Source organism: Schistocerca piceifrons, chromosome 4, assembly GCF_021461385.2.
Source record: "Schistocerca piceifrons isolate TAMUIC-IGC-003096 chromosome 4, iqSchPice1.1, whole genome shotgun sequence".
Taxonomy (NCBI): Eukaryota; Metazoa; Arthropoda; class Insecta; order Orthoptera; family Acrididae; genus Schistocerca; species Schistocerca piceifrons.
In genome coordinates, this window is record NC_060141.1 from 807,999,024 (window position 1) to 808,021,367 (window position 22,344).

A 22,344-nucleotide genomic window follows, 5' to 3' on the forward strand; every position below is an offset into this window, starting at 1 on the left:
GAATTAACGCAGAAATTGCGTCGCTATGAAATACTATGGGCTCTATGCATCTCCTTCTACATTGTGTAACGTTTCTATGTAAACGACTGTATAATCTTTTGGGCCACGAGTTTCTTCTGTCCGATGCACTATTCCTCCTTTAACGCATCCCTCGCTCCCTCACATTGACGAATTAACACAGAAATTGCGTCGCTATAAGTTACTATGGGTTCTATGACATCTCCTTCTAGATTGAGTAACGTTTCTATGGAAACGACTGGATATTCTTTTGGGCCACGAGTTTCTCCAGTCCGATGCACTATTCCATCTTTAACGCATCCCTCGCTCCCTCACATTGACGAATTAACACAGAAATTGCGTCGCTATGAAATACTATGGGTTCTATACATCTCCTTCTAAATTGAGTAACGTTTCTATGGAAACGACTGGATATTCTTTTGGGCCACGAGTTTCTCCTGTCCGATGCACTATTCCTTCTTTACTGCATCGCTCGCTCCCTCACATTGACTTATTAACTCGGAGAATGTGTCGCTATGAAATACTATGGGTTCTATGCATCTCCTTCTAATTTGAGTAACGTTTCTATGGAAACGACTTGATATATTTTGGGCCAAGAGTTTCTCCTGTCCAATGCACTATCCCTCCTTTAACGCATCCCTCGCCCCCTCACATTGATGAATTAACACAGAAATTGCCTCGCTATGAAATACTTTGTGTTCTGTGACATCTCCTTCTAAATTAAGTAACGTTTCTATGGAGACGACTGGATATTCTTTTGGGAAACGAGTTTCACCTGTCCGATGCACTATTCCTCCTTTAACGCATCCCTCGCTCCCTCACATTGACGAATTAACACAGAAATTGCGTCGCTATGAGCTCCTATGGGTTCTACGACATCTCCTTCTAGATTGAGTAACGTTTCTATGGAAACGACTGGATATTCTTTTGGGCCACGAGTTTCTCCTGTCCGATGCACTATTCCATCTTTAACGCATCCCTCGCTCCCTCACATTGACGAATTAACACAGAAATTGCGTCGCTATGAAATACTATGGGTTCTATGCATCTCCTTCTAAATTGAGTAACGATTCTATGGAAACGACTGGAAATTCTTTTGGGCCACGAGCTTCTCCTGTCCGATGCACTATTCCTCCTTTAACGCATCCCTCGCTCCCTCACATTGACTTATTAACACAGAGATTGTGTCGCTATGAAATACTATGGGTTCTTTGCATCTCCTTCTAAATTGAGTAACGTTTCTTTGGAAACGAGTGGATATTCTTTTGGGCCACGAGTTTCTCCTGTCCGATGCACTATTCTTCCTTTAACGCATCCCTCGCTCCCTCACATTATTGAATTAACACAGAAATTACGTCGCTATGAAATACTATGGGTTCTGTGACATCTCCTTCTAAATTGAGTAACGTTTCTATAGAAACGACTGGATATTATTTGGGCCACGAGTTCCTCCTGTCCGATGCACTATTCCTTCTTTACTGCATCCCTCGCTCCCTCACATTGACGAATTAACACAGAAATTGCGTCGCTATGAAATACTATGGGTTCCATGCATCTCCTTCTAAATCGAGTAACGTTTCTATGGAAACGACTGGATATCCTTTTGGGCCACGATATTCTCCTGTCCGATGCACTATTCCTCTTTTAACGCATCCCTCGCTCCCTCACATTGCCGAATTAACACAGAAATTGCGTCGCTATGAATATCTTTGGGTTCTATGACATCTCCTTCTAAATTGAGTAACGTTTCTATGGAAACGACTGGATATACTTTTGGGCCACGAGTTTCTCCTTTCCGATGCACTATTCGTTCTTTATTGCATCCCTCGCTCCCTCACTTTGATTAATTAACACAGAAATTGGGTCGCTATGAAATACTATGGGTTCTATGCATCTCCTTCTAAACTGAGTAACGTTTCTATGGAAACGACTGGATATTCTTTTGGGACACGAGTTTCTAATTTCCGGTGCACTATTCCTTCTTTACTGCATCCCTCGCTCCCTCACATTGACTAATTAACACAGAAATAGTGTCGCTATGAAATACCATGGGTTTCTATGCATCTCCTTCTAAATTGAGTAACGTTTCTATGGAAACGACTGGATATTCTTTTGGGCCACGAGTTTCTCCTCTCCGATGCACTATTCCTCCTTTAACGCATCCCTCGCTCACTCACATTGACGAATTAACACAGAAATTGCGTCGCTATGAAATACTATGGGTTCTATGACATCTTCTTCTAAATTGAGTAACGTTTCTATGGAAACGACTGGATATTCTTTTGGGCCACGAGTTTCTCCTGTCTGATGCACTATTCCTTCTTTACTGCATCCCTCGCTCCCTCACATTGACTAATTAACACAGAAATTGTTTCTATATGAAATACTATGGGTTCTATGCATCGCCTTCTAAATTGAGTAACGTTTCTATGGAAACGACTGGATATTCCTTTGGGCCACGAGTTTCTCCTGTCCGATGCACTATTCCTTCCTTACTGCATCCCTTGCTCCCTTACATTGACTAATTAACACAGAAATTGTGTCGCTATGAGATACTATGGGTTCCATGCATCTCCTTCTGAATTGAGTAACGTTTTTATGGAGAGGACTGCATATTCTTTTGGGCCACAAGTTTCTCCTGTCCGATGCACTATTCCTTCTTTAACGCATCCCTCGCTCCCTCACACTGACGAATTAAAACAGAAATTGCGTCGCTATGAAATACTTTGGGTTCTATGCATCTCCTTCTAAATTGAGTAACGTTTCTATGGAAACGACTGGATATTCTTTTGGGCCACGAGTTTCTCCTGTCTGATGCACTATTCCTTCTTTACTGCATCCCTCGCTCCCTCACATTGACTATTTAACACAGAAATTGTGTCGCTATGAAATACTATGTGTTCTATGCATCTCCATCTAAATTGAGTAACGTTTCTATGGAAACGCCTGGATATTCTTTTGGGCCACGAGTTTCACCTGTCCGATGCACTATTCCTCCTCTAACGCATCCCTCGCTCCCTCACATTGATGAAATAACACAGAAATTGCTTCGCTATGAAATACTATGGCTAATGTGACATCTCCTTCTAAATTGAGTAACGTTTCTATGGAAACGACAGGATATTCTTTTGGGCCACGAGTTTCTCCTGTCCGATGCACTAATCCTTCTTTAACGCATCCCTCGCTCCCTCACATTGACTATTTAACACAGAAATTGTGTCGCTTTGAAATACTATGGGTTCTATGCATCTCCTTCTAAATTGAGTAACGTTTCTATGGAAACGACTGGATATTTTTTTGGGACACGAGTTTCTCCTGTCCGGTGCACTATTCCTTCTTTACTGGATCCCTCGCTCCCTCACATTGACTAATTAACACAGAAATAGTGACGCTATGAAATACTATGGGTTTCTATGCATCTCCTTCTAAATTGAGTAACGTTTCTATGGAAACGACTGTATATTCTTTTGGGCCACGAGTTTCTCCTGTCCGATGCACTATTCCTTCTTTACTGCATCCCTCGCTCCTTCACATTGACTAATTAACACAGAAATTGTGTCGATATGAAATACTATAGGTTCTATGCATCTCCTTCTAAATTGAGTAACGTTTCTATGGAAACGACTGGATATTCTTTTGGGCCACGAGTTTCTCCTGTCCGATGCACTATTCCATCTTTAACGCATCCCTCGCTCCCTCACATTGACGAATTAACACAGAAATTGCGTCGCTATGAAATACTATGGGTTCTATGCATCTCCTTCTAAATTGAGTAACGATTCTATGGAAACGACTGGAAATTCTTTTGGGCCACGAGCTTCTCCTGTCCGATGCACTATTCCTCCTTTAACGCATCCCTCGCTCCCTCACATTGACTTATTAACACAGAGATTGTGTCGCTATGAAATACTATGGGTTCTTTGCATCTCCTTCTAAATTGAGTAACGTTTCTTTGGAAACGACTGGATATTCTTTTGGGCCACGAGTTTCTCCTGTCCGATGCACTATTCTTCCTTTAACGCATCCCTCGCTCCCTCACATTTTTGAATTAACACAGAAATTACGTCGCTATGAAATACTATGGGTTCTGTGACATCTCCTTCTAAATTGAGTAACGTTTCTATGGAAACGACTGGATATTATTTGGGCCACGAGTTCCTCCTGTCCGATGCACTATTCCTTCTTTACTGCATCCCTCGCTCCCTCACATTGACGAATTAACACAGAAATTGCGTCGCCATGAAATACTATGGGTACTATGCATCTCCTTGTAAATTGAGGAACGTCTCTATGGAAACGACTGGTTATTCTTTTGGGCCACGCGTTTCTCTTGTCCGATGCGCTATTCCTTCTTTACTGCATCCCTCGCTCCCACACATTGACTAATTAACACAGAAATTGTGTCGCTATGAAACACTATGGGTTCTATGCATCTCCTTCTAAATTGAGTAATGTTTCTATGGAAACGACTGGATATTCTTTTGGGCCACGAGTTTCTCCTGTCCGATGCAATATTCCTTCTTTACTGCATCCCTCGCTCCCTCACGTTGACTTATTTACACAGAGATTGTGTCGCTATGAAATACTATGGGTTCTATGCATCTCCTTCTAAATTGAGTAACGTTTCTATGGAAACGACTGGATATTCTTTTGGGCCACGAGTTACTCCTGTCCGATGCACTATTCCTCCTTTAACGCATCTCTCGCTCCTTCACATTGATGAATTAACACAGAAATTGCGTCGCTATGAAATACTATGGGTTCTGTGACATCTCCTTCTAAATTGAGTAACGTTTCTATGGAGACGACTGGATATTATTTGGGCCAAGAGTTTCTCCTGTCCGATGCACTATTCCTTCTTTACTGCATCCCTCGCTCCCTCACATTGAATAATTAACACAGAAATTGTGTCGCTATGAAATACTATGGGTTCTATACATCTCCTTCAAAATTAAGTAACGTTTCTATGGAAACGACTGGATATTCTTTTGGGCCTCGAGTTTCTCCTGTCCGATGCACTATTCCTTCTTTAACGCATCCCTCGCTCCCTCACATTGACGAATTAACACAGATATTGCGTCGCTATGAAATACTGTGGGTTCAATGCATCTCCTTCTAAATTGAATAACGTTTCTATGGAAACGACTGGATATTCTTTTGGGCCTCGAGTTTCTCCTATCCGATGCACTATTCCTTCTTTAACGCATCCCTCGCTCCCTCACATTGACGAATTAACGCAGAAATTGCGTCGCTATGAAATACTATGGGCTCTATGCATCTCCTTCTACATTGTGTAACGTTTCTATGTAAACGACTGTATAATCTTTTGGGCCACGAGTTTCTTCTGTCCGATGCACTATTCCTCCTTTAACGCATCCCTCGCTCCCTCACATTGACGAATTAACACAGAAATTGCGTCGCTATAAGTTACTATGGGTTCTATGACATCTCCTTCTAGATTGAGTAACGTTTCTATGGAAACGACTGGATATTCTTTTGGGCCACGAGTTTCTCCAGTCCGATGCACTATTCCATCTTTAACGCATCCCTCGCTCCCTCACATTGACGAATTAACACAGAAATTGCGTCGCTATGAAATACTATGGGTTCTATACATCTCCTTCTAAATTGAGTAACGTTTCTATGGAAACGACTGGATATTCTTTTGGGCCACGAGTTTCTCCTGTCCGATGCACTATTCCTTCTTTACTGCATCGCTCGCTCCCTCACATTGACTTATTAACTCGGAGAATGTGTCGCTATGAAATACTATGGGTTCTATGCATCTCCTTCTAATTTGAGTAACGTTTCTATGGAAACGACTTGATATATTTTGGGCCAAGAGTTTCTCCTGTCCAATGCACTATCCCTCCTTTAACGCATCCCTCGCCCCCTCACATTGATGAATTAACACAGAAATTGCCTCGCTATGAAATACTTTGTGTTCTGTGACATCTCCTTCTAAATTAAGTAACGTTTCTATGGAGACGACTGGATATTCTTTTGGGAAACGAGTTTCACCTGTCCGATGCACTATTCCTCCTTTAACGCATCCCTCGCTCCCTCACATTGACGAATTAACACAGAAATTGCGTCGCTATGAGCTCCTATGGGTTCTACGACATCTCCTTCTAGATTGAGTAACGTTTCTATGGAAACGACTGGATATTCTTTTGGGCCACGAGTTTCTCCTGTCCGATGCACTATTCCATCTTTAACGCATCCCTCGCTCCCTCACATTGACGAATTAACACAGAAATTGCGTCGCTATGAAATACTATGGGTTCTATGCATCTCCTTCTAAATTGAGTAACGATTCTATGGAAACGACTGGAAATTCTTTTGGGCCACGAGCTTCTCCTGTCCGATGCACTATTCCTCCTTTAACGCATCCCTCGCTCCCTCACATTGACTTATTAACACAGAGATTGTGTCGCTATGAAATACTATGGGTTCTTTGCATCTCCTTCTAAATTGAGTAACGTTTCTTTGGAAACGAGTGGATATTCTTTTGGGCCACGAGTTTCTCCTGTCCGATGCACTATTCTTCCTTTAACGCATCCCTCGCTCCCTCACATTATTGAATTAACACAGAAATTACGTCGCTATGAAATACTATGGGTTCTGTGACATCTCCTTCTAAATTGAGTAACGTTTCTATAGAAACGACTGGATATTATTTGGGCCACGAGTTCCTCCTGTCCGATGCACTATTCCTTCTTTACTGCATCCCTCGCTCCCTCACATTGACGAATTAACACAGAAATTGCGTCGCTATGAAATACTATGGGTTCCATGCATCTCCTTCTAAATCGAGTAACGTTTCTATGGAAACGACTGGATATCCTTTTGGGCCACGATATTCTCCTGTCCGATGCACTATTCCTCTTTTAACGCATCCCTCGCTCCCTCACATTGCCGAATTAACACAGAAATTGCGTCGCTATGAATATCTTTGTGTTCTATGACATCTCCTTCTAAATTGAGTAACGTTTCTATGGAAACGACTGGATATTCTTTTGGGCCACGAGTTTCTCCTTTCCGATGCACTATTCGTTCTTTATTGCATCCCTCGCTCCCTCACTTTGATTAATTAACACAGAAATTGGGTCGCTATGAAATACTATGGGTTCTATGCATCTCCTTCTAAACTGAGTAACGTTTCTATGGAAACGACTGGATATTCTTTTGGGACACGAGTTTCTAATTTCCGGTGCACTATTCCTTCTTTACTGCATCCCTCGCTCCCTCACATTGACTAATTAACACAGAAATAGTGTCGCTATGAAATACCATGGGTTTCTATGCATCTCCTTCTAAATTGAGTAACGTTTCTATGGAAACGACTGGATATTCTTTTGGGCCACGAGTTTCTCCTCTCCGATGCACTATTCCTCCTTTAACGCATCCCTCGCTCACTCACATTGACGAATTAACACAGAAATTGCGTCGCTATGAAATACTATGGGTTCTATGACATCTTCTTCTAAATTGAGTAACGTTTCTATGGAAACGACTGGATATTCTTTTGGGCCACGAGTTTCTCCTGTCTGATGCACTATTCCTTCTTTACTGCATCCCTCGCTCCCTCACATTGACTAATTAACACAGAAATTGTTTCTATATGAAATACTATGGGTTCTATGCATCGCCTTCTAAATTGAGTAACGTTTCTATGGAAACGACTGGATATTCCTTTGGGCCACGAGTTTCTCCTGTCCGATGCACTATTCCTTCCTTACTGCATCCCTTGCTCCCTTACATTGACTAATTAACACAGAAATTGTGTCGCTATGAGATACTATGGGTTCCATGCATCTCCTTCTGAATTGAGTAACGTTTTTATGGAGAGGACTGCATATTCTTTTGGGCCACAAGTTTCTCCTGTCCGATGCACTATTCCTTCTTTAACGCATCCCTCGCTCCCTCACATTGACGAATTAAAACAGAAATTGCGTCGCTATGAAATACTTTGGGTTCTATGCATCTCCTTCTAAATTGAGTAACGTTTCTATGGAAACGACTGGATATTCTTTTGGGCCACGAGTTTCTCCTGTCTGATGCACTATTCCTTCTTTACTGCATCCCTCGCTCCCTCACATTGACTATTTAACACAGAAATTGTGTCGCTATGAAATACTATGTGTTCTATGCATCTCCATCTAAATTGAGTAACGTTTCTATGGAAACGCCTGGATATTCTTTTGGGCCACGAGTTTCACCTGTCCGATGCACTATTCCTCCTCTAACGCATCCCTCGCTCCCTCACATTGATGAATTAACACAGAAATTGCTTCGCTATGAAATACTATGGCTAATGTGACATCTCCTTCTAAATTGAGTAACGTTTCTATGGAAACGACAGGATATTCTTTTGGGCCACGAGTTTCTCCTGTCCGATGCACTAATCCTTCTTTAACGCATCCCTCGCTCCCTCACATTGACTATTTAACACAGAAATTGTGTCGCTTTGAAATACTATGGGTTCTATGCATCTCCTTCTAAATTGAGTAACGTTTCTATGGAAACGACTGGATATTTTTTTGGGACACGAGTTTCTCCTGTCCGGTGCACTATTCCTTCTTTACTGGATCCCTCGCTCCCTCACATTGACTAATTAACACAGAAATAGTGACGCTATGAAATACTATGGGTTTCTATGCATCTCCTTCTAAATTGAGTAACGTTTCTATGGAAACGACTGTATATTCTTTTGGGCCACGAGTTTCTCCTGTCCGATGCACTATTCCTTCTTTACTGCATCCCTCGCTCCTTCACATTGACTAATTAACACAGAAATTGTGTCGATATGAAATACTATAGGTTCTATGCATCTCCTTCTAAATTGAGTAACGTTTCTATGGAAACGACTGGATATTCTTTTGGGCCACGAGTTTCTCCTGTCCGATGCACTATTCCATCTTTAACGCATCCCTCGCTCCCTCACATTGACGAATTAACACAGAAATTGCGTCGCTATGAAATACTATGGGTTCTATGCATCTCCTTCTAAATTGAGTAACGATTCTATGGAAACGACTGGAAATTCTTTTGGGCCACGAGCTTCTCCTGTCCGATGCACTATTCCTCCTTTAACGCATCCCTCGCTCCCTCACATTGACTTATTAACACAGAGATTGTGTCGCTATGAAATACTATGGGTTCTTTGCATCTCCTTCTAAATTGAGTAACGTTTCTTTGGAAACGACTGGATATTCTTTTGGGCCACGAGTTTCTCCTGTCCGATGCACTATTCTTCCTTTAACGCATCCCTCGCTCCCTCACATTTTTGAATTAACACAGAAATTACGTCGCTATGAAATACTATGGGTTCTGTGACATCTCCTTCTAAATTGAGTAACGTTTCTATGGAAACGACTGGATATTATTTGGGCCACGAGTTCCTCCTGTCCGATGCACTATTCCTTCTTTACTGCATCCCTCGCTCCCTCACATTGACGAATTAACACAGAAATTGCGTCGCTATGAAATACTATGGGTTCCATGCATCTCCTTCTAAATCGAGTAACGTTTCTATGGAAACGACTGGATATCCTTTTGGGCCACGAGTTTCTCCTGTCCGATGCACTATTCCTCTTTTAACGCATCCCTCGCTCCCTCACATTGCCGAATTAACACAGAAATTGCGTCGCTATGAATATCTTTGGGTTCTATGACATCTCCTTCTAAATTGAGTAACGTTTCTATGGAAACGACTGGATATTCTTTTGGGCCACGAGTTTCTCCTGTCCGATGCACTATTCCTTCTTTAACGCATCCCTCGCTCCCTCACATTGACTAATTAACACAGAAATTGCGTCGCTATGAAATACTATGGGTTCTATGACATCTCCTTCTAAATTGAGTAACGTTTCTATGGAAACGACTGGATTTTCTTTTGGGCCACGAGTTTCTCCTTTCCGATGCACTATTCGTTCTTTATTGCATCCCTCGCTCCCTCACTTTGATTAATTAACACAGAAATTGGGTCGCTATGAAATACTATGGGTTCTATGCATCTCCTTCTAAACTGAGTAACGTTTCTATGGAAACGACTGGATATTCTTTTGGGACACGAGTTTCTAATTTCCGGTGCACTATTCCTTCTTTACTGCATCCCTCGCTCCCTCACATTGACTAATTAACACAGAAATAGTGTCGCTATGAAATACCATGGGTTTCTATGCATCTCCTTCTAAATTGAGTAACGTTTCTATGGAAACGACTGGATATTCTTTTGGGCCACGAGTTTCTCCTCTCCGATGCACTATTCCTCCTTTAACGCATCCCTCGCTCACTCACATTGACGAATTAACACAGAAATTGCGTCGCTATGAAATACTATGGGTTCTATGACATCTTCTTCTAAATTGAGTAACGTTTCTATGGAAACGACTGGATATTCTTTTGGGCCACGAGTTTCTCCTGTCTGATGCACTATTCCTTCTTTACTGCATCCCTCGCTCCCTCACATTGACTAATTAACACAGAAATTGTTTCTATATGAAATACTATGGGTTCTATGCATCGCCTTCTAAATTGAGTAACGTTTCTATGGAAACGACTGGATATTCCTTTGGGCCACGAGTTTCTCCTGTCCGATGCACTATTCCTTCCTTACTGCATCCCTTGCTCCCTTACATTGACTAATTAACACAGAAATTGTGTCGCTATGAGATACTATGGGTTCCATGCATCTCCTTCTGAATTGAGTAACGTTTTTATGGAGAGGACTGCATATTCTATTGGGCCACAAGTTTCTCCTGTCCGATGCACTATTCCTTCTTTAACGCATCCCTCGCTCCCTCACATTGACGAATTAAAACAGAAATTGCGTCGCTATGAAATACTTTGGGTTCTATGCATCTCCTTCTAAATTGAGTAACGTTTCTATGGAAACGACTGGATATTCTTTTGGGCCACGAGTTTCTCCTGTCAGATGCACTATTCCTTCTTTACTGCATCCCTCGCTCCCTCACATTGACTATTTAACACAGAAATTGTGTCGCTATGAAATACTAAGTGTTCTATGCATCTCCATCTAAATTGAGTAACGTTTCTATGGAAACGACTGGATATTCTTTTGGGCCACGAGTTTCACCTGTCCGATGCACTATTCCTCCTCTAACGCATCCCTCGCTCCCTCACATTGATGAATTAACACAGAAATTGCTTCGCTATGAAATACTATGGCTAATGTGACATCTCCTTCTAAATTGAGTAACGTTTCTATGGAAACGACTGGATATTCTTTTGGGCCACGAGTTTCTCCTGTCCGATGCACTAATCCTTCTTTAACGCATCCCTCGCTCCCTCACATTGACTATTTAACACAGAAATTGTGTCGCTTTGAAATACTATGGGTTCTGTGCATCTCCTTCTAAATTGAGTAACGTTTCTATGGAAACGACTGGATATTTTTTTGGGACACGAGTTTCTCCTGTCCGGTGCACTATTCCTTCTTTACTGGATCCCTCGCTCCCTCACATTGACTAATTAACACAGAAATAGTGACGCTATGAAATACTATGGGTTTCTATGCATCTCCTTCTAAATTGAGTAACGTTTCTATGGAAACGACTGTATATTCTTTTGGGCCACGAGTTTCTCCTGTCCGATGCACTATTCCTTCTTTACTGCATCCCTCGCTCCCTCACATTGACTAATTAACACAGAAATTGTGTCGATATGAAATACTATAGGTTCTATGCATCTCCTTCTAAATTGAGTAACGTTTCTATGGAAACGACTGGATATTCTTTTGGGAAACGAGTTTCTCCTGTCCGATACACTATTCCTTCTTTACTGCATCCCTTGCTCCCTTACATTGACTAATTAACATAGAAATTGTGACGCTATGAAATACTATGGGTTCTATGCATCTCCTTCTAAATTGAGTAACGTTTCTATTGGAACGACTGGATATTCTTTTGGGCCACGAGTTTCTCCTGTCCGATGCACTATTCCTTCTTTACAGCATCCCTCGCTCCCTCACATTGACTAATTAACACAGAAATTGTGTCGCTATGAAATACTATGGGTTCTATGCATCTCCTTCTAAATTGAGGAACGTTTCTATGGAAACGACTGGATATTCTTTTGGGCCACGAGTTTCTCCTGTCCGATGCACTATTCCTCCACTAACGCATCCCTCGCTCCCTCACATTGACGAATTAAAACAGAAATTGCGTCGCTATGAAATACTATGGCTTCTCTGCATCTCCTTCTAAATTGAGTAACGTTTCCATGGAAACGACTGGATATTCTTTTGGGCTACGAGTTTCTCCTGTCCGAAGCACTATTCCTCCTTTAACGCATCCCTCGCTCCCTCACATTGACGAATTAACACAGAAATTGCGTCGCTATGAGATATTATGGGTTCTATGTCATCTCCTTCTAAATTGAGTAACGTTTCTATGGAAACGACTGGATATTCTTTTGGGCCTCGACTTTCTCCTGTCCGATGCACTATTTCATCTTTAACGCATCCCTCGCTCCCTCACATTGACGAATTAACACAGAAATTGCGTCGCCATGAAATACTATGGGTTCTATGCATCTCCTTGTAAATTGAGTAACGTCTCTATGGAAACGACTGGTTATTCTTTTGGGCCACGCGTTTCTCTTGTCCGATGCGCTATTCCTTCTTTACTGCATCCCTCGCTCCCTCACATTGACTAATTAACACAGAAATTGTGTCGCTATGAAACACTATGGGTTCTATGCATCTCCTTCTAAATTGAGTAATGTTTCTATGGAAACGACTGGATATTCTTTTGGGCCACGAGTTTCTCCTGTCCGATGCAATATTCCTTCTTTACTGCATCCCTCGCTCCCTCACGTTGACTTATTTACACAGAGATTGTGTCGCTATGAAATACTATGGGTTCTATGCATCTCCTTCTAAATTGAGTAACGTTTCTATGGAAACGACTGGATATTCTTTTGGGCCACGAGTTACTCCTGTCCGATGCACTATTCCTCCTTTAACGCATCTCTCGCTCCTTCACATAGATGAATTAACACAGAAATTGCGTCGCTATGAAATACTGTGGGTTCAATGCATCTCCTTCTAAATTGAATAACGTTTCTATGGAAACGACTGGATATTCTTTTGGGCCACGAGTTTCTCCTATCCGATGCACTATTCCTTCTTTAACGCATCCCTCGCTCCCTCACATTGACGAATTAACGCAGAAATTGCGTCGCTATGAAATACTATGGGCTCTATGCATCTCCTTCTACATTGTGTAACGTTTCTATGTAAACGACTGTATAATCTTTTGGGCCACGAGTTTCTTCTGTCCGATGCACTATTCCTCCTTTAACGCATCCCTCGCTCCCTCACATTGACGAATTAACACAGAAATTGCGTCGCTATGAGTTACTATGGGTTCTATGACATCTCCTTCTAGATTGAGTAACGTTTCTATGGAAACGACTGGATATTCTTTTGGGCCACGAGTTTCTCCAGTCCGATGCACTATTCCATCTTTAACGCATCCCTCGCTCCCTCACATTGACGAATTAACACAGAAATTGCGTCGCTATGAAATACTATGGGTTCTATACATCTCCTTCTAAATTGAGTAACGTTTCTATGGAAACGACTGGATATTCTTTTGGGCCACGAGTTTCTCCTGTCCGATGCACTATTCCTTCTTTACTGCATCGCTCGCTCCCTCACATTGACTTATTAACTCGGAGAATGTGTCGCTATGAAATACTATGGGTTCTATGCATCTCCTTCTAATTTGAGTAACGTTTCTATGGAAACGACTTGATATATTTTGGGCCAAGAGTTTCTCCTGTCCAATGCACTATCCCTCCTTTAACGCATCCCTCGCTCCCTCACATTGATGAATTAACACAGAAATTGCCTCGCTATGAAATACTTTGTGTTCTGTGACATCTCCTTCTAAATTAAGTAACGTTTCTATGGAGACGACTGGATATTCTTTTGGGAAACGAGTTTCTCCTGTCCGATGCACTATTCCTTCTCTAACGCATCCCTCGCTCCCTCACATTGACTAATTAACACAGAAATTGCGTTGCTATGAAATTCTATGGGTTCTATGACATCTCCTTCTAAATTGAGTAACGTTTCTATGGAAACGACTGGATTTACTTTTGGGCCACGAATTTATCCTGTCCGATGCACTATTCGTTTTTTATTGCATCCCTCGCTCCCTCACTTTGACTAATTAACACAGAAATTGTGTCGCTATGAAATACTATGGGTTCTATGCATCTCCTTCTAAATTGAGTAACGTTTCTACGGAAAGGACTGAATATTCTTTTGGGACACGAGTTTCTCCTGTCCGGTGCACTATTCCTTCTTTACTGCATCCCTCGCTCCCTCACATTGACGAATTAACACAGAAATTGCGTCGCTATGAAATACTATGGGTTCTATGACTTCTTCTTCTAAATTGAGTAACGTTTCTATGGAAACGATTGGATATTCCTTTGGGCCACGAGTTTCTCCTGTCCGATGCACTATTCCTTCTTTACTGCATCCCTCGCTCCCTCACATTAACTAATTAACACAGAAATTGTGTCGATATGAAATACTATGGGTTCTATGCATCTCCTTCTAAATTGAGTAACGTTTCTATGGAAACGACTGGATATTCTTTTGGGCCACGAGTTTCTCCTGTCCGATGCACTATTCCTTCTTTTCTGCATCCCTTGCTCCCTTACATTGACTAATTAACACAGAAATTGTGACGTTATGAAATACTATGGGTTCTATGCATCTCCTTCTAAATAGAGTAACGTTTCTATGGAAACGACTGGATATTCTTTTGGGCCACGAGTTTCTCCTGTCCGATGCACTATTCCTTCTTTACTGCATCCTTCGCTCCCTCAAATTGACTAATTAACACAGAAATTGAGTCGCTATGAAATACTATGGGTTCTATGCATCTCCTTCTAAATTGAGGAACGTTTCTATGGAAACGACTGGATATTCTTTTGAGCCACGAGTTTCTCCTGTCCGATGAACTATTCCTCCTTTAACGCATCCCTCGCTCCCTCACATTTACGAATTAACACAGAAATTTGGTAGCTATGAAATACTAAGTGTTCTGTGACATGCCCTTCTAAATTGAGTAACGTTTCTATGGAAACGACTGGATATTATTTGGGCCACCAGTTTCTCCTGTCCGATGCACTATTCCTTCTTTACTGCATCCCTCGCTCCCTCACATGGACTAATTAACACAGCAATTGTGTCGCTATGAAATACTATTTGTTCTATGCATCTCCTACTTAATTGAGTAACTTTTCTATTGAAACGACTGGATATTCTTTTGGGCCACGAATATCTCCTGTCCGATGCACTATTCCGTCTTTAACGCATCCCTCGCTACCTCACATTGACGAATTAACACAGAAATTGCGTCGCTATGAAATACTATGGGTTCTATGCATCTCCTTCTAAATTGAGTAACGTTTCTATGGAAAGGACTGGATATTCTTATGGGCCACGAGTTTCTCCTGTCCGATGCACTATTCCTTCTTTAACGCATCCCTCGCTCCCTCACATTGACGAATTAAAACAGAAATTGCGTCGCTATGAAATACTATGGGTTCTATGCATCTCCATCTAAATTGAGTAACGTTTCTATGGAAACGACTGGATATTCTTTTGGGCCACGAGCTTCTCCTGTCCGAAGCACTATTCCTCCTTTAACGCATCCCTCGCTCCCTCACATTGACGAATTAACACAGAAATTGCGTCGCTATGAGATACCATGGGTTCTATGTCATCTCCTTCTAAATTGAGTAACGTTTCTATGGAAACGACTGGATATTCTTTTGGGCCACGAGTTTCTCCTGTCCGATGCACTATTCCATCTTTAACGCATCCCTCGCTCCCTCACAGTGACGAATTAACACTGAAATTGCGTCGCTACGAAATACTATGTGTTGTGTGACATCTCCTTCTAAATTGAGTAACGTTTCTATGGAAACGACTGGATATTATTTGGGCCTCGAGTTTCTCCTGTCGGATGCACTATTCGTTCTTTACTGCATCCCTCGCTCCCTCACATTGACTAATTAACACAGAAAATGTGTCGCTATGAAATACTATGGGTTCTATGCATCTCCTTCTAAATTGAGTAACGTTTCTATGGAAACGACTGGATATTCTTTTGGGCCAAGAGTTTTTCCTGTCCGATGCACTATTCCTTCTTTACTGCATCCCTCGCTCCCTCGAATTGACTAATTAACACAGAAATTGTGTCGCTATGAAATACTATGGGTTCTATGCATCTCCTTCTAAATTGAGGAACGTTTCTATGGAAACGATTGGATATTCTTTTGAGCCACGGGTTTCTCCTGTCCGATGCACTATTCCTCCTTTAACGCATCCCTCGCTCCCTCACATTGACGAATTAACACAGATATTTGGTAGCTATGAAATGCTATGTGTTCTGTGACATCCCCTTCTAAACTGAGTAACGTTTCTATGGAAACGACTGGATATTGCTTGGGCCACGAGTTTCTCCTGTCCGATGCACTATTCCTTCTTTACTGCATCCCTCGCTCCCTCACATGGACTAATTAACACAGCAATTGTGTCGCTATGAAATACTATGGGTTCTATGCATCTCCTACTTAATTGAGTAACTTTTCTATGGAAACGACAGGATATTCTTTTGGGCCACGAATTTCTCCTGTCCGATGCACTATTCCGTCTTTAACGCATCCCTCGCTCCCTCACATTGACGAATTAACACAGAAATTGCGTCGCTATGAAATACTATGGGTTCTATGCATCTCCTTCTAAATTGAGTAACGTTTCTATGGAAAGGACTGGATATTCTTTTGGGCCACGAGTTTCTCCTGTCCGATGCACTATTCCTTCTTTAACGCATCCCTCGCTCCCTCACATTGACAATTTAAAAAAGAAATTGCGTCGCTATGAAATACTATGGGTTCTATGCATCTCCATCTAAATTGAGTAACGTTTCTATGGATACGATTGGATATTCTTTTGGGCCACGAGTTTCTCCTGTCCGATGCACTATTCCATCTTTAACGCATACCTCGCTCCCTCACAGTGACGAATTAACACAGAAATTGCGTCGCTACGAAATACTATGAGTTCTGTGACATCTCCTTCTAAATTGAGTAACGTTTCTATGGAAACGACTGGATATAATTTGGGCCACGAGTTTCTACTGTCCGATGCACTATTCCTTCTTTACTGCATCCCTCGCTCCCTGACATTGATTAATTAACACAGAAATTGTGTCGATATGAAATACTATGGGTTCTATGCATCTCCTTCTAAATTGAGTAACGTTTCTATGGACACGACAGGATATACTTTTGGGCCACGAGTTTCTCCTGTCCGATGCACTATTCCTTTTTTAACGCATCCCCCGCTCCCTCACATTGACGAATTAACACAGAAATTGCGTCGCTATGAAATACTATGTGTTCAATGCATCTCCTTCTAAATTGAAAACGTTTCTATGGAAACGACTGGATATTCTTTTGGGCCACAAGTTTCTCCTATCCGATGCACTATTCCTTCTTTAACGCATCCCTCGCTCCCTCACATTGACGAATTAAAACAGAAATTGCGTCGCTATGAAATACTATGGGTTCTATGCATCTCCTTCTACATTGTGTAACGTTTCTATGTAAACGACTGTATATTCTTTTGGGCCACGAGTTTCTCCTGTCCGATGCACTATTCCTCCTTTAACGCATCCCTCGCTCCCTCACATTGACGAATTAACACAGAAATTGCGTCGCTATGAGATACTATGGGTTCTATGACATCTCCTTCTAGATTGAGTAACGTTTCTATGGACACGACTGGATATTCCTTTAGGCCACGAGTTTCTCCATTCCGATGCACTATTCCATCTTTAACGCATCCCTCGCTCCCTCACATTGCCGAATTAACACAGAAATTGCCTCGCATTGAAATACTATGGGTTCTGTGACATCTCCTTCTAAATTGAGTAACGTTTCTATGGAAACGACTGGATATTCTTTTGGGAAACGAGTTTCTCCTGTCCGATGCACTATTCCTTCTCTAACGCATCCCTCGCTCCCTCACATTGACTAATTAACACGGAAATTGCGTCGCTATGAAATACTATGGTTACTATGATATCTCCTTCTAAATTGAGTAACATTGCTATGGAATCGACTGGATTTTCTTTTGGGCCACGAGTTACTCCTGTCCGATGAACTATTCTTTCTTTATTGCATCCCTCGCTCATTCACTTTGACTAATTAACACAGAAATTGCCTCGCTATGAAATACTATGGGTTCTGTGACATCTCCTTCTAAATTGAGTAACGTTTCTATGGAAACGACTGGATATTCTTTTGGGAAACGAGTTTCTCCTGTCCGATGCACTATTCCTTCTCTAACGCATCCCTCGCTCCCTCACATTGACGAATTAACACAGAAATTGCGTCGCTATGAGATACTATGGGTTCTAAGACATCTCCTTCTAGATTGAGTAACGTTTCTATGGACACGACTGGATATTCCTTTAGGCCACGAGTTTCTCCAGTCCGATGCACTATTCCATCTTTAACGCATCCCTCGCTCCCTCACACTGCCGAATTAACACAGAAATTGCGTCGCTATGCAATACTATGGGTACTATACATCTCCTTCTAAATTGAGTAACGTTTCTATGGATACGACTGGATATTCTTTTGGGCCACGAGTTTCTCCTGTCCGATGCACTATACCTTCTTTTCTGCATCCGTTGCTCCCTTACATTGACTAATTAACACAGAAATTGTGTCGCTATGAAATACTATGGGTTCTATGCATCTCCTTCTAATTTGAGTAACGTTTCTATGCAAACGACTGGATATTCTTTTGGGCCACGAGTTTCTCCTGCCCGATGCACTATTCCTCCTTTAACGCATCCCTCGCTCACTCACATTGACGAATTAACACAGAAATTGCGTCGCTATGAAATACTATGGGTTCTATGACATCTTCTTCTAAATTGAGTAACGTTTCTATGGAAACGACTGGATATTCTTTTGGGCCACGAGTTTCTCCTGTCCGATGCACTATTCCTTCTTTTCTGCATCCCTTGCTCCCTTACATTGACTAATTAACACAGACATTGTGTCGCTATGAAATACTATGGGTTCTATGCATCTCCTTCTAAATAGAGTAACGTTTCTATTGAAACGACTGGATATTCTTTTGGGCCACGAGTTTTTCCTGTCCGATGCACTATTCCTTCTTTTCTGCATCCCTTGCTCCCTTACATTGACTAATTAACACAGAAATTGTGTCGCTATGAAATACTATGGGTTCTATGCATCTCCTTCTAAATTGAGTAACGTTCCTATGGAAACGACTGGATATTCTTTTGAGCCACGAGTTTCTCCTGTCCGATGCACTATTTCTCCTTGACCGCATCCCTCGCTCCCTCACATTGACGAAGTAACACAGAAATGTGGTAGCTATGAAATACTATGTGTTCTGTGACATCCCCTTCTAAATTGAGTAACGTTTCTATGGAAACGACTGGATATTCTTTTGGGCCACGAGTTTCTCCTGTCCGATGCACTATTCCTTCTTTAACGCATCCCTCGCTCCCTCACATTGACGAATTAACACAGAAATTGCGTCGCTATGAAATACTATGGGTTCTATGCATCTCCTTCTTCATTGTGTAACGTTTCTATGTAAACGACTGTATATTCTTTTGGGCCACGAGTTTCTCCTGTCCGATGCACTATTCCTCCTTTAACGCATCCCTCGCTCCCTCACATTGACGAATTAACACAGAAATTGCGTCGCTATGAGTTACTATGGGTTCTATGACATCTCCTTCTAGATTGAGTAACGTTTCTATGGAAACGACTGGATATTCTTTTGGGCCACGAGTTTCTCCAGTCCGATGGACTATTCCATCTTTAACGCATCCCTCGCTCCCTCACATTGACGAATTAACACAGAAATTGCGTCGCTATGAAATACTATGGGATCTATACATCTCCTTCTAAATTGAGTAACGTTTCTATGGAAACGACTGGATAATCTTTTGGGCCACGAGTTTCTCCTGTTCGATGCACTATTCCTTCTTTACTGCATCGCTCGCTCCCTCACATTGACTTATTAACACGGAGATTGTGTCGCTATGAAATACTATGGGTTCTATGCATCTCCTTCTAATTTGAGTAACGTTTCTATGGAAACGACTTTATATTTTTTGGGCCACGAGTTTCTCCTGTCCGATGCACTAACCCTCCTTTAACGCATCCCTCGCTCCCTCACATTAACGAATTAACACAGAAATTTGGTAGCTATGAAATACTAAGTGTTCTGTGACATCCCCTTCTAAATTGAGTAACGTTTCTATGGAAACGACTGGATATTATTTGGGCCACCAGTTTCTCCTGTCCGATGCACTATTCCTTCTTTACTGCATCCCTCGCTCCCTCACATGGACTAATTAACACAGCAATTGTGTCGCTATGAAATACTAAGGGTTCTATGCATCTCCTACTTAATTGAGCAACTTTTCTATTGAAACGACTGGATATTCTCTTGGGCCACGAATTTCTCCTGTCCGATGCACTATTCCGTCTTTAACGCATTCCTCGCTCCCTCACATTGACGAATTAACACAGAAATTGCGTCGCTATGAAATACTATGGGTTCTATGCATCTCCTTCTAAATTGAGTAACGTTTCTATGGAAAGGGCTGGATATTCTTTTGGGCCACGAGTTTCTCCTGTCCGATGCACTATTCCTTCTTTAACGCATCCCTCGCTCCCTCACATTGACGAATTAAAACAGAAATTGCGTCGCTATGAAATACTATGGGTTCTATGCATCTCCATCTAAATTGAGTAACGTTTCTATGGAAACGACTGGATATTCTTTTGGGCCACGAGCTTCTCCTTTCCGAAGCACTGTTCCTCCTTTAACGCATCCCTCGCTCCCTCACATTGACGAATTAACACAGAAATTGCGTCGCTATGAGATACTATGGGTTCTATGTCATCTCCTTCTAAATTGAGTAACGTTTCTATGGAAACGACTGGATATTCTTTTGGGCCACGAGTTTCTCCTGTCCGATGCACTATTCCATCTTTAACGCATCCCTCGCTCCCTCACAGTGACGAATTAACACAGAAATTGCGTCGCTACGAAATACTATGTGTTCTGTGACATCTCCTTCTAAATTGAGTGACGTTTCTATGGAAACGACTGGATATTATTTGGGCCTCGACTTTCTCCTGTCCGATGCACTATTCCTTCTTTACTGCATCCCTCGCTCCCTCACATTGACTAATTAACACAGAAAATGTGTCGCTATGAAATACTATGGGTTCTATGCATCTCCTTCTAAATTGAGTAACGTTTCTATGGAAACGACTGGATATTCTTTTGGGCCAAGAGTTTTTCCTGTCCGATGCACTATTCCTTCTTTACTGCATCCCTCGCTCCCTCAAATTGACTAATTAACACAGAAATTGTGTCGCTATGAAATACTATGGGTTCTATGCATCGCCTTCTAAATTGAGGAACGTTTCTATGGAAACGACTGGATATTCTTTTGAGCCATGAGTTTCTCCTGTCCGATGCACTATTCCTCCTTTAACGCATCCCTCGCTCCCTCACATTGACGAATTAACACAGAAATTTGGTAGCTATGAAATACTATGTGTTCTGTGACATCCCCTTCTAAACAGAGTAACGTTTCTATGGAAACGACTGGATATTGTTCGGGACACGAGTTTCTCCTGTCCGATGCACTATTCCTTCTTTACTGCATCCCTCGCTCCCTCACATGGACTAATTAACACAGCAATTGTGTCGCTATGAAATACTATGTGTTCTATGCATCTCCTACTTAATTGAGTAACATTTCTATGGAAACGAGAGGATATTCTTTTGGGCCACGAATTTCTCCTGTCCGGTGCACTATTCCGTCTTTAACGCATCCCTCGCACCCTCACATTGACGAATTAACACAGAAATTGCGTCGCTATGAAATACTATGGGTTCTATGCATCTCCTTCTAAATTGAGTAACGTTTCTATGGAAAGGACTGGATATTCTTTTGGGCCACGAGCTTCTCCTGTCCGATGCACTATTCCTTCTTTAACGCATCCCTCGCTCCCTCACATTGACAATTTAAAACAGAAATTGCGTCGCTATGAAATACTATGGGTTCTATGCATCTCCATCTAAATTGAGTAACGTTTCTATGGAAACGATTGGATATTCTTTTGGGCCACGAGCTTCTCCTGTCCGAAGCACTATTCCTCCTTTAACGCATCCCTCGCTCCCTCACATTGACGAAT